A 14,176-nucleotide genomic window follows, 5' to 3' on the forward strand; every position below is an offset into this window, starting at 1 on the left:
TTCTTCCCATATTTTTCCAACTCACATGTGTTGTTTTTGTTGGTATTATTTGTTGTCTTACTATAATTCTACATCATTCCAAACATGAGGTGACATACATCCAAATGCATAATATCACAAAATATTTCATCCTTATAATTTCCCATGTGAAAATCAACTTTGTATTACTCACTTACGGTTACTTGGGTACCTGTTTGAAGCCAACTCACTGAATAGGGCATGCGGTGTTGTATTATTTCCAAACCCAATTTATCTACCATATATACGGAAATAATATTATCCATGCAATTATCTGAAATCACAACTTGACAACATTTACCTTTGGACTTGCAGGTAGTCTAAAAAAATATTTCCTTTGTTAATTTTCTTTCTTTCTCAACTACCATTTCTTCCTCTTGTATCTTCTTTGTCATTTCTTCTTCTTGTAGCTTCTTTTCCACTTTGAACAATTTATTTAACAATGTTTATTCCCTTTGCCCATCTTTCTTCTTAGTAAGTACCATCCTTCCAAAACAAAAACTTCCAAACCTTCCGTTGGCTAGATCTTTGGGCTCTCAAAATTATTTTCCCAGACCTTTTAGGCTCTAATACCAAGAATGATGCAAAGCAATAATTTCTCCTAAACACACTTGGCTGATTTGACATCTTTCACACAATGATTCATTTCAAACAATGGCTAAATGCATCCTAGTTCAACTTGGAAATATTGATATAGTGGCCTAATAGGAATTAAATAATTAAAACAACATATAAAGTGGGGATCTTTGGTTTTTCAATCCCAACACAACATAGCTCATAGGTTTCTCATCCAACCATGATCAAATAATGCATTGCTTTTGTGAAACCCTCAAGCAACTAGGGTATTTAACTCTGTCAATAGTGTTAGAGACCTCATTGTTCTCCATAACTTATACCAATAAAATATATAATGAACCAATACTTTGAAATACTTTATGGAATGTCAAGACACAGTTTCTCACAATAAATTAGGATTTTTCATTGTACCAAATGGGAGATATGAACTTTTTAATGCTGCTAGGAACCCTAGTTTTAAAACAGACCTACTATCACAAAAATGCCATAGCTCATGCAAACCTTAATGAAATTGCACCAAACAAAAAGAATATGAAATTAGACTCATGTATTAAACTTCTACCATTGGTTTTAAGTCTTTACTACAATGCACAGGACCATACCAGATGTTTCTTTTGGATTGTTACATGAAAAAAAATCATTTAGGGCAGTTCATGGTAAAAATGCAACATCTCACTCAAAAATTGATGAAAATGAATGAAACCAAATTAAAATGGAAGATAACTCAATAATATAACATATCCAATCAATTAAATATCATTAAAAGAAAATTAAATTCTGTACAAAACCAAAGAACATCTTGCAACATGAGAAAAAATAGAATTTAGAATGCTCCAATCACGATTTTTTTTTTATACACTTTCTCCAACCCCCAAATTAAATTTTGGGTGACATTTAAATAATTTTTCATTCATATAAACTGTCTCAACCAACCCACCAATCATTATTCTTAACAAGTACATCAATTTGACAACTTTTACAAAAGTTGCTTGACAACTTATTGAGCAAAATTGACATTTTTTGCATTTTTGACATCTAATCTCCCAAATCTTTTGATAATGGTCCTTGACGCTCTACAAAATGGAAGGATTAGTTATGATAAAAAAACACAAACAACACCAAGAAACCAATTTGTTAGTGTTAGAAATCACAAGTAAAACACTATCCTAAACAAGCATATCAAGAAAGCCATTACAAAACAAAGAGAGCTTAATGAATCTACAAAATGTAACTAAACATCTCCATATGCTCTCTATCATGCTGGTAGCTTCTCCTTCCTTGTTCCTCTCCTCTCCAAGTTCCAAATTAGTGTAGCTCTCAGCATCTTTTTGCACTATGGATGCCTTATGGAGGTTCAAGATTGAAAAATGATTAATCTATGTTATGCAAGTGTGAACAAAAGCTAAAATGAGAGATTATCTAATTAGCTAGTATTGATTTTAAGCCAAAAGAGTGAATATAAATTATTTATGCTAAATACTCTCTATATAAAAATGACTATAAGGTAAATGCATGCAAGTTTTCATGATCTGGATTATGAAGAAATGGGCTCTATTTATAGGAAAAATGGAGCAATGGATGGTTGAGATTGAGTAATCTCAACAAGGGTCAAGATTGAATGATTTAAGATCCATGTGAGGACTTTCAACCCAATCGCAGGATGACAAGTGTCAACATGAGATGGGTTGAGAGGGGAGGGAAGAAGCATTAAATGCTTGATATGACCTGAGGGTTAACTTGGGAGGTAAGGTTAAGGTTCAGTTGAGTGAATAAATTCATTATCCAAAGAATAATGCTTTTATTCAATGGATAAACTCTTGTGCAAGAGTTAGTGAGGATAACCATGGTCAAAGCAATAAATGCTTGAGGAGACACATGGGTTACATGAGAGTTAAGTTAGGGGTCAAAGTCTCTAACCATGGGTGCAAGTGGATTTAACCATAAATGGTCATGTAAGAGCCTTTAATGGTTTGGAAGACTTTAGAGGTTAACCATTTGAAGACTTAATGCCTTAAATGTTTTTCAAAGACTTTGGAGTCTTTGAGAAGTGACTCCAAGTTGCTTAAGAATGTGACAATAATTAGGGGATGGATTACGATAATTAGGAAGGGGTTAGAAGAATCTAGAAGGGGGTTAGGATTGCAAGTGGGTTTGGTGGGTGAGGGAAAATATAATTTTTATTAAAATAAAATTCATTTATTTCAACAAATAGGTGCAAGTTGCATTTTTAGGAGAATGCAAGTGGGGGGGATTTAATGATTTAAATAAATGTTTTATTGAATTTATTTAAAAGAGGAAAGAGGATTTATTCATCCAAGGGGTTGAGCTTAACTAGTTAAAAATCTGGGTTCTCACTGTGGAGACCTAAGTTCAATTCTCAATAGGGACATCTGAAGTGGAATTCTAAGCTGTGACTCTTGGCCTTCCATAGGATGGGGAAGGTCTTGGGGTCAATCTAATCAAACATAATAATAATAATAATAATAATTCTAATTCAAAGATATGTAATGGGAATGGGGCCCCCTACTGTGTCCCCACTGGTTCATAGCTCCAATCAAAAGCTATTCAGGCTTCGGCCAATTACCGATCAAAAAAAAAAAAAAGGATTTATTCATTTAATTGATTGTGAATTTAGTTTAATGAATTAATTAAAATAAATTGAATAATTTATTTAATTAATAGGAGAATGTTTGAAGAAGAATTAATTAAATGTTAATTTAATTAATTGATGGCTAGTGGGTTTTTAATCAAATAAATATCAAATATTCATTTAATTAAAATGGACAGATTTATGTGACTACACTTGCCCCTCTTTGAGATGGTACGATTTATCACGTAGTTTCAAAGAAAGAAAAATAGGTGTGAAAAAATATGCCCCATAAATATTAATTTAGTGGGTGGTATGCCACCTCGAGAGATAGGCCGAAAATTTTGAAAAATCGGGCGATCTCTTGAAAAAGAATGAAAATTGGCAGGGAGGTAGAAGAAAAGGATTGAGTAATATCATTGAAAGAATAGAAAATATCGGAGATAAAATAGACAAATGGGAGGTACTGGAAGTTCATGGGGACCACGACAGTGAGTGAGGTAAAATTAGGTTTAGGGCGAAGGGTATATATGGGCGTGAAGGGGTAAAAATAGGGTCATTTGCATTCGCCTCCATAGTGATTTCACAGCTCCAATAATGAGCTTTTTGAAAGAGCAAATAGTAGTCAGGATGCTGGTGATAGCAGATCATTGGCAACATAGTAGTTCTATTATTGGTAGAGTAGCATGATTGTTTGCAGAGTAGCGCTATTATTAGGAAAATAGATGCTCCAGTGTTTTCAAAAAGAATCTCCTAATGCCAATGATGGATGGATAGAGAGGTGAGTTGTTTTGAACAAGAGCAACCCTATTGAGACTTAGGTCATTAGGATAAATGCCTATTGTAGTCTAGGTGTGCCATGATTGCTTACTTATTGAGACCCGAAGATACTTGATCAAAGTATCTATTGATAGTCTAGGTTTAAACTTAAGAAAGTTTGAAACAAAACAATTGATGATGATGATTGATGCACGTGTGTAGGAGGATCTTTGCATCTTACAGATGCGGGAGAGGCATCCAGCCACACAGGTGCTCTGAGATCGATTGACAGAGGTCAAGGTTGATTGCATTGCAGTTACAAGTCTATACGATGTTATGTATATACTCATAATTCAGACGAATCATGGTTTGATTATAGCATTGGCAGAGCGGTGGCACAGTGAGATGTGTACGTTTCACCTAGCACAAGGGGAGATGATTGTTACACTGGAGGATGTATGGTGCATCCTAAACATTCCCATTCGAGGAGAGTTGGTGACATATAACTGAGATTGGGGGACAACAACAATGTAGCGATTTTTTGATGAGGATATATTTATTGATGATGGCTCGATATCATGGGAGGATATAGCTGCCTTGTATGAGCCACTATCGACTATGTTATCAAGAATTTTTTGGGGCCTGGTATGCCCAGATTGATGATTGCATGGACTAGCCATTGGTTGGGGCCAGGTTATAGAGCAGATGATGACATAGGGGACCCACTTTGCATGGGGACAGTGTGTGTTGTCGCACTTATATCGGGAGCTGCATGAGGTAGTATACCGAGAGGTGAGATCACTGGGAATGGGGATCACTCTGTTACATATCTGGGCATGGGATCATCTTCCTATGACTTGATTGGTGAGTCTAAGATTTAGGGCAGTGGACTAGCCCTATGTATATATGTATGGCGGTATGATGAGTCAGCCCCACTTGGGGAAGTTTGAGTGGTGGCAGCAGGCGCTTGATGATTTGGATACATTGATCTGGAGGTTGTATCTTGAGTGTGAGCCCTGGGAGGATGATGCTGAGGCCTTGCCGTATGTTTTTATGACATGATACCTAATTAGTAGGACAACCTACAATGTGGAGAGACAGGTACCTAGGAGAGTGTTGAGACAGTTTGGATGGAGGCATGGACTGCCGAGTGGATCTGAAGAGTATGCACAGGTAGTTCAAGAGAGGTTCCAATTGGGGCTAGTACTACCTTGTGATCAGGCTTCGGTAGAGTTTCAGACTCTACAAGTGAGGCCATGGGATATGAGGCCGAGGATTGTAGACGCAGGTGTTACTGAAGAGTATACGCAGTATAATGTGGCACATTCGATTCCTCACATATAAGATCCAACAGTGCATATTCCATCCTTCGAGGAGGAGAGGAGATAGAGACGAAGGAGGAGAGAAGGTCGCGAAGTGGTAGTAGGTGATGAGGGAGACAGGATGGAGGAGGTGGTGATGGAGGAGGAGGGGGTGGGGGATTTGGAGGTGGAGGTGGTGGAGGTGGTGCAGCTATCATAGGGACCTTTGATGCAGGGAGGAGTCAGATTAGGTGGTAGGGATGTGGGGGAGGGAGAGGCACCTATGGATATGAGAGAGTGAGCCACTAGAGAGGGAGCCACTAGAGAGGCACCTATGGATATGGGGGTGGGAGCTACAGGTGGTGGAGATCTACGGGATCATATGATATTAGTTTTGTAGAGTTGGCTGGAGGATATGGAGGCGGAGGTGGTAGCTAGAGATGTTCAGCTGTTTGCACAAGAGTCAGAGTTGATTGTAGTGTTGTGGGAGAGAGATGATGGGGTGGAGAGATTAGCAGATCTATAGGAGAGAGTACGGGCTGGGGTAGGAGCACAGGGTCCTACTGGGGAGGTGATGAGGGAGATTCGATGAGCACGGGCTGAGATAGAGTATTGGCAGGGTTTATATGAGCAGGTGGTACCAGCTAGTCAGCGAGCACTGAGCTATTCACAAATGCATCAACCGAGATCAGAGCGGTCTTAGAGGATGCAGAGCAGTGGTGGTGTGATGGGTCCTCCACGGCAAGGTAGTGCAGGCAGTGCAGGGGGTAATGGGGGAGCAGGTGGTGATGGTGGTGTAGCATCTGGCCAGAGTGGCATTTGAGAGAGCATTTCTATGTGTGATTACTTTGTCATTTTGGACTCTGTCATGGATGGCTCTTGGCAGCCGATATTTTTGACTTCATTGTACTCTGATACATGTATGCTTTTGCGAGATGATATGATATATGAGAAGATCCCATATTTTGTGATGATATGCATGTTAATGATATGTATGGATTTATGTAGATGATGATCTATGATTTATGCTTAGATGTATACTACTATTTTCTAGATGTATGTGTTTATGAGATGATTCCTATATGCATGTTTTATGATGATTATTTATATGATGTCTATGTGCATGATTTATGAATGTGACGCTAACATGTGAATGCAGGTTGATATATGCATGATTTGTTGGTGTAATGCTTTATGTAGGTAATGCCATGATGATGATGTATGCATAATGAAATGATGCTAATGATGATATAGATAGTTCTTGTTCTATATGCCGATGCAATGATGAGATGATGATATGCAGTGTTGTTTGATGCAATGAACGATTTATGTAAATGCATCTAGATGGTTAAAATGAATGCAATATGGATAAACAAATGTAAAGTACAAATGTTTATATGATGATTTCTAAATGAATGCATATGTAAAATATAGAAACCAATATTGAGACAAATGGTTTTTGTCATGATCTAAATATTGATAAAATATGACTAAGTGAAATGATAATGTGATGATAGTGCAACTCATGGATAATGAATAACTGCACCTTAATGCAATTAAAAAGATAATGAATGCATTTTAATGAATCTTAAAATAAAATTGGTAGTAAGATGAAATGAATGAATATAAGAACATACTAGATGGATGGATGAATGCATGCAACTAAAAATAAACGAATGTATGGTAATCAAGCTTTAAATGATGGTGAATGATAATGTTTAAATGACACTAAATGAATGTACAGTAATGGCTAATCATGGTAATAAATGTAATGAAGAGAAATTTCCTACAAATTAATCTAAATGTCTTGATTTTTGCAATGATGAAATGACGTAATGAGGCTAATGTAAGTAAATGATAATGAACTATATTTATGCAAATGTAGCTAAATGATATTAAATGCATTTTAATGAATATCTAAGAATGAAGTTAATAAACCTATATGTATGTATATGATAATGAACTAGGTTTATTCAAATGCAACTAAATGTAATGAAATGATGATGTGTTCATGAGAGATGAATGCAAGGCTGTTTAGACTTTGCATGATGCACTGATGATGTATCAGAGAACTTTGTCATGAGTGTATCCAAGACCAAATAATGTCCCATATTTAAACTTGTTCACACTTGCAAACAAAACCATACATATGAATAATGAATGATTAAATGGATGGGTGATATGCAACGGAATGCAATATAAACAGATGAGATGAAATGACAATCCATAGTGCTTTATTTTCATCATTGAGCATGGTAGTATCCATGTTGGATGAGGCAATAGGAACCAAGGATGGACCATTGTACCTACAAACAAGTAGCATAAATAAAGAATAAAGAATATGGACCCTCCATAATGGTTCATGCTTATATGGTCGAGGTATACGCTGTAGTCAGCAAGCCATAGTGATCCATGACTGTATTTTGCATATGATCATGTAGCTTAGTGAACTTTCCACGTAGACACCATTAGTACATGCCCCAAAACTTCATTGGAATAATTCACATAAGACATACAAACAATGCGTAGGAATTATCCTGACCAATCTAATCACTTGTGGATATCTCAGAGTAGCATAGGAACCTGATATAAATGAATAAATAACTTACAAATCAACCAAGTACTTGATAGCTTAAACATAATTTTCTTGTCAAAGAAAATGTCATCTTGTCTTTGTTTTGGTAAGTAAGGATGCATCCTTGCTAAGACAGTTGGCGTGTTGATGTTGATTATTTGGTTGATGTGATAAGTATTCATCGTTTGAGTATTTTCAGAATGTTTGTTTGGTATCTGCTTTTAAAAAGAATATGTACAAAAGCATTGCCATGTTTTTGATTTATTTTTGATGTTTTATAATGTTTTTGGATTTTGTTATTGTTTTCCAATGTTTTTGGAATTTTGTGAGATATTTTTTCAATGTTTTTGGTATTTTGTGATTGTTTTCCAATGTTTTTGGTATTTTGTGAGACAGTTTTGAATGAAGAACCCAATAAATCACAAGTAATGTCGAATCCACTTCCATCAATAGGTTAATGGAATTGCCCCCAATTTAGACATGACTATGAAAAAGACGGATGTGAGACACATGAAGTACTATCCTTGATTGCAGATCAATAACAAGCCATGGTTTTGACTGATGGATGAGTGGGTGTAATGAATGTGATCTCAACAAGTTTGAAAGACAATGGATCCATAGACTTTACAAGTGGTGCCTGTTTGCCAGGTTTTCACCATCGCACTTACCCAAGGTGCCACCAGAGTGGTTGTTCACCATTTGGATGCATGATTTTTCTTTACTGTTTTGATTTTTTTGCATTTTTCTTTAAGGCATTTATCTGAATGTTTTTGGTGTTTTTCTGTTATGTATTGGAGCCTAATTCTTTGTACAACTTATGTAAAAAACCATTTGAGTTGCATGTTGTTGATTGGATCTACTAGCGGTTCTCCTTCTAAAGTAGCCAACTGATATGCCCCAGACCCAAATACAGCAGTGATAATATATGGACCCAGCCATTTTGATTCAAACTTCCCCAGATGTTCTCAGTGGGGCTTGTTATGAGGATTGTCTCAAAGAACAAGATCTCCTACATCAAATGCAGGAGGTCTAACTTGATGATTATAGCTTCTTCTCATGCATTGTTGATATGCCTTGAGGTGGTTATATGTAGCTTGTCATTTCTCATCAAGTAGTTCCAAGTCTTGGAGACATGATACTCTGTATGCTTCATCATCTGTCAGATTATGTAAGGAAACCCGTAGAGATGGTATCGCAACCTCAACAGGTAAAATAGCTTCTTCTCCATAGACCAATGAGTAAGGTGTTGCGCCTATAGGGGTTCGAATGCTAGTTTGATATGGCCATAGTGCTGGATTTAATTGAGCATGCCAATCATGGTCGACATCATTGACTGTCTTCTTAAGGATTCTTAGTATGTTTTTGTATGATGCTTTAGTCTGACCATTTCCTTGTGGGTAATAGGGAGTGGAAAAGTGGTGTTGGATGTGAAACTTCTCACAGAGCTCACGAACATCTTGATTTTTTAATGGAAGTCTGTTAATTGTGATGATGGACATGAGTACACCATACCAGCAAATGATGTAATTAAGGATGAATGAGGCAATTTTGCCAGTGACATGGGTAAGTGGAACAACTTCGATCCACTTTGTGAAGTATTAGGTGGCGGTAATAATAAATTTATGGTCGTTGGATGAAGATGGATGGATTTTACCCACAAGGTCAAGTCCCCATTGACAAAAAGGCCATGGTGTTGTGATTGGTTGCAATTCCTGTGCTGGTGCATGTATCAGGTCTCCATGAACTTGGCATTTCTTGTATTTTCTGACAAAATAGTAGGAGTCTTTTTCCATGGATGGCCAATAGTATCCAACGCATATGATTTTCTTGGCTAGTGAAGGACTGCTTACTTGAGTCCCACAAATTCCTTCATGTACCTCTTCTAAGGACTTTGTTATCTCATCCTGTTCCAAACATCAAAGGAGAGTACCATCAAGACTGTGTTGGTATAGGTTTTCAGCAATGATGGTATATCGAGAGGTTTGGCGAATGAAGGTTTTACGTTGGTTATTTGATTGGTTAGGAGGAAGTGTGTGATCGCATAGATAGGTGTAGAACTTACCGTACAATGGGGATGTAGAACTGACAAGGAGACATATCATCTTAAATTCGAGGATATCATAAGAGGGAATCCAAAGTTGTTCTACCAAGAACTCATGGCATGTTGAATTGTGTGGAAGATCTAGGAGAGATGCAATGGTAGCCATAGCATCAACAGCCCGATTCTAATCTCTAGGTATCTGCTTAAAGGTGATAGTAGTAAATGATGCCTTTAAACTATCCACCATTTGCTTGTACAACATGAGTTTGTCATCCTTGGTTTGATATTCATCTGTGACTTGTCGGATGACCAATTGGGAGTCGCCATATATTTGTAGACCTTTCAATCTCCATTGTATGGCTAGCCTAAGTCCAATGATCAAGGCCTCAGATTCTGCTATGTTGTTTTTACATGGAAAAGTTAGCCTGTAAGACTTCGGGATGTTGTCACCTTGAGGTGTGATAAACTGAATGCCTGTCTCTGAGCCATGCCTAATGTATGAACCATCAAAGTATAATTTCCATGGTTGTGCTATTGGGATCATGAATATCTCTTCATCTGGAAAATTGGAAATGAGAGGATAATCGCCTATGAGGGGTGCATCTACCAACGAATCTGCAATAACTTGGCCCTTGATAGCCTTACAACCCACATACTCGATGTCAAATTCACTTAGAATCATCACCCATTTGGCCAAGTGACCACTCAATGCTGCTTTGTTGAGTAAGTACTTAGTGGATCGATCTTTGCAATGAGTTGTACTTTATGTGTTAACAAGTAGTGCCTCAGTTTAGTGGCTGCCAAGATTACTGCTAAGCAAGCTCACTCAATAGGTGTGTAATTGAGTTCATAGCCAACCAGTGTGCAAGAGATGTAGTATATAGCACACTCTTTTTCTTCTACATTGTGTTGTGCTAGAAATACTCCTAATGTTGTATTTGTTGCGGAAATATAGAGCAATAGAGGCTTACTCAAATCCGATGGGATCAACAATAGTGTATTCATGAGATAGTCTTTAAGCATCTGGAATGCTTGCTAGCATCTGGTATCCCATTGAAAGCGGATGTTTTTGTGTAGCAGGTGTGTAAAGAGGTGACACTTATCTGCCAATTGTGCAATGAATCTTTGGATGGATTGAAGATGCCCTTGTAAAGTCCTTAGCTTACTGATATTCTTTGGAGGTGGCATGTCCATGACTGCTTTGACCTTTGCAGGATCGACCTCAATGCCTTTTCTTGAGACAATGTATCCTAGAAGCTTCCCTGAGGTTGCTCCAAATACACATTTCTTTGGGTTGAGTTGAACATGATATTGTTCCAGTCTGTCAAAGATTTTCTCTAATATGTCCAGGTGACCTTCTCTTGTTAATAATTTTGCTAGTAAGTCATCAACATAATCTTTCATTGTGGTATGCATCATATCATTAAAGATCATTTCCATTGTGGTATGCATCATATCATTAAAGATCGGTTCCTCTTGCATTATTTAGACCGAAAGGCATTACATTCTAGCAGTATGTTCCCCATGGACATGTGAAGGTTGTCTTATGTTGATCTTTTGGTGTGATCTTTATGTGGTTGTACCCTAAAAAAGACATCCATGAGAGAAAGAATGGCATGTCCTACTGTTAGGTCCACTATTATGTCGATGTTTGGTAGGGGAAGTCATCTTTAGGACATGCCTTGTTTAGATCTCTGAAGTCAATATAGATACGGATGCCCCCGTTTAGTTTTCTGATAGGTACGATGTTGGATATTCAATCTGCATAATCAATTGGTCTAATAAAACCAACATCCAGGAGTTTCTTAAGTCCTTCTTTGACTAGTACTACAATCTGGGGATGCATCTTGTGAAGTTTCTGCTTGACAGGCTTGGCTCCTTTTGCTACAGTGAGGTGATGCATGAATAAATCAGGATCAAGACCATGCATATCTGCATATGACCATGCAAAGTTGATCTAGCATTTCTAGAAGAATTCAACAAACTTAGGTTATTCCTCTGGAGTTAAAAGAGATGCCAGATGTATGTGGTGAGGAGTTTCAGGAGTCCCTACATTGTATTCTTTTGTTTCCTTGATGAGAATCGTTGATCGTTCCTATTGTGTACTAGAGGGGAGGATGTCAAACCTTTCATCCTTTGGTGCCTCAAAGAGGTTTTCACCATTGGATACGCTCTTTCTTTTTGCTTTATTGGGATCAAATAGTGCCACAGTGTGGTTTTCACTGGAAGATCCATGTTTTATTGTTATATTTTTGCAACTGAAAGGTTTGGCATCCGCCCTAAAGTATGCTGCTCTATTAAGTTCAATGGTGAATTCAACTTTGTGATCCCCGCTTGGTATGTTATCCTGTAGTTCCAAAAAGTCAATGATCACCTCATCATTTTCAAAGTGGTCAAGGCATTGAGGATTAGATTGGTTCCATTCGATGAGTTCAGGATGGATAATGGGCATTACCTCATCAATCAGGTTAAGTTCATAAGATGTGTCAGTGAGGGTCAAGATGGTGTGGTGAAGGTCGTTGATGGTTCTCTCCCTATTAGAATCGGGCGTAGGATGTGACATAGGGTTTGTGGAAGGTGTTTCCATTTTAGGAACCCAAGAGGTTTTAATCTATGCTTCTCCATAAATAGGGATTTCTTTGTGAGGTGGAGGGGGTGACGTGTCTTCCTCATCTGAAGTATTGAGATGTACTAAATCAAATTCCCACTCATGTGAGTCAGTCTCTGAGTCACTTTCCAATATCCAATTAATATACCATACCGGGATATTCTTTTAGTTGAATTCTGTAGGTGTGATCGGTTGTTGTACCATTGTAGAGGAAATGATTGGTGCTGCAAGAAGGATTATGGGGATCAGTGAATCTGATACTGGGAGTATCAGTATTGTTGAATCTACTGCTTCTACTAGAATTGCTAATGTTGTTGATATTGTTGGGGGTTCTGATATTGCTAATGGTGCTATTGATGCAGTTGTTGTTGCTGATGGGGTTGTTGGTTTGATTGGTGGTATGATTGGTGTTGTGGATGATATTGCTGGGATTTCTAGCCTCTGTGGGGTAGTTGCTATGGTGTGTGGTGTTGCTGATATAATCAAAGGTGACCTCTTTATGGTTATAGTAGGCGGATATAGAGGTTTACTGGGTTTCCCTTTGAATCTAATTTTAGGAAAGATCTCCTTTTGAAAGCCTAATCTTGTGTTATATTTGGGCTTTAATTCCGGCTACAGTGGCTCATGTCTTCCTTGTTTGCAAGGTCCCAAGGCACTCTGACCATCATAACCCATTATTTTCATAATGAGAAGGCCTTTTCCATATTGATCTGTTGGAAGCTTAGCTTGTGGGATGTTCATGGTGATAGGATCTTTATAGATCCATTCTGCTAAGTCCTCATCTCTGGTCTCTTCTTCTTGACTCTTTCCAAGGATGAAAGGAGTCAAAGTGCATGTTGGCTTGACCAGTAGTGCTTGAAGTAACCATTGAGGTTTACCATGAGTTCTAGGAGAAGTGGGCGTTTGTCCAACACAAAAGAGTTGGCTTAGATTGTACTCTCCAGGACCTTCCTTTGTCATTTTCATTTTTAGCTTCTCTTACTTGGGTATAGTGGTGTTTGAATTGGAAAGAGAGGCTAGACTTATATATGATGTGGATGAGATGGCTTCTCTATTGTTGGGAATGGTAATCTCTAGTTGATGATTGATATTGTGACAATATGCAAAAGGATTTGCATCGCCCATGATTGTAATTTCTACACTGTTATGAGGAAACTTTAGACATTGGTGGTAGGTGGATGGAATAGCTTGCATGGCATGTATCCAGGGTCTTCCTAACAACAAATTATATGGTAGAGGAAGATCCAAAACTTTACATATGATGTGCTTTACCACCAGGTCCACTCAGATTGGTAACACAACTGCTCCTTTTCAAGAACTCTCTGCATCAGCATAGGCTTTTATGGTTATCTTTTTGTGGGGATCCACTGATTCAATTGCATATCCCAATGTTGTGACCAATTGTAATGTACAAATATTTAGGCCTGCTCCATTGTCAATCAAGACTTTCTTGATTTTGTGTTGGTTGATAAATCCTTCAATATGGAGTGAGGCGTTATGAGTTTGTTGGAAGGATGTATTGTCACTTTCAGAGAAAGTGAGAAATGGTGATGACCTCAGATTTCCAACTATATCTTGGAATTGATTTGTATTTAGATTTGCAGGGACTGACGCTTCTTGGAGAGCTTGATCCAAGATTTTTTTATGAGATGGGGATAGGCGCAAAAGCTCTAAGATAGATATAAGTGCGGGCATCTTGTCTAACTATTCC

The sequence above is a fragment of the Cryptomeria japonica genome, chromosome 1 (genome assembly GCF_030272615.1).
Source record: "Cryptomeria japonica chromosome 1, Sugi_1.0, whole genome shotgun sequence".
Classification (NCBI taxonomy): Eukaryota; Viridiplantae; Streptophyta; class Pinopsida; order Cupressales; family Cupressaceae; genus Cryptomeria; species Cryptomeria japonica.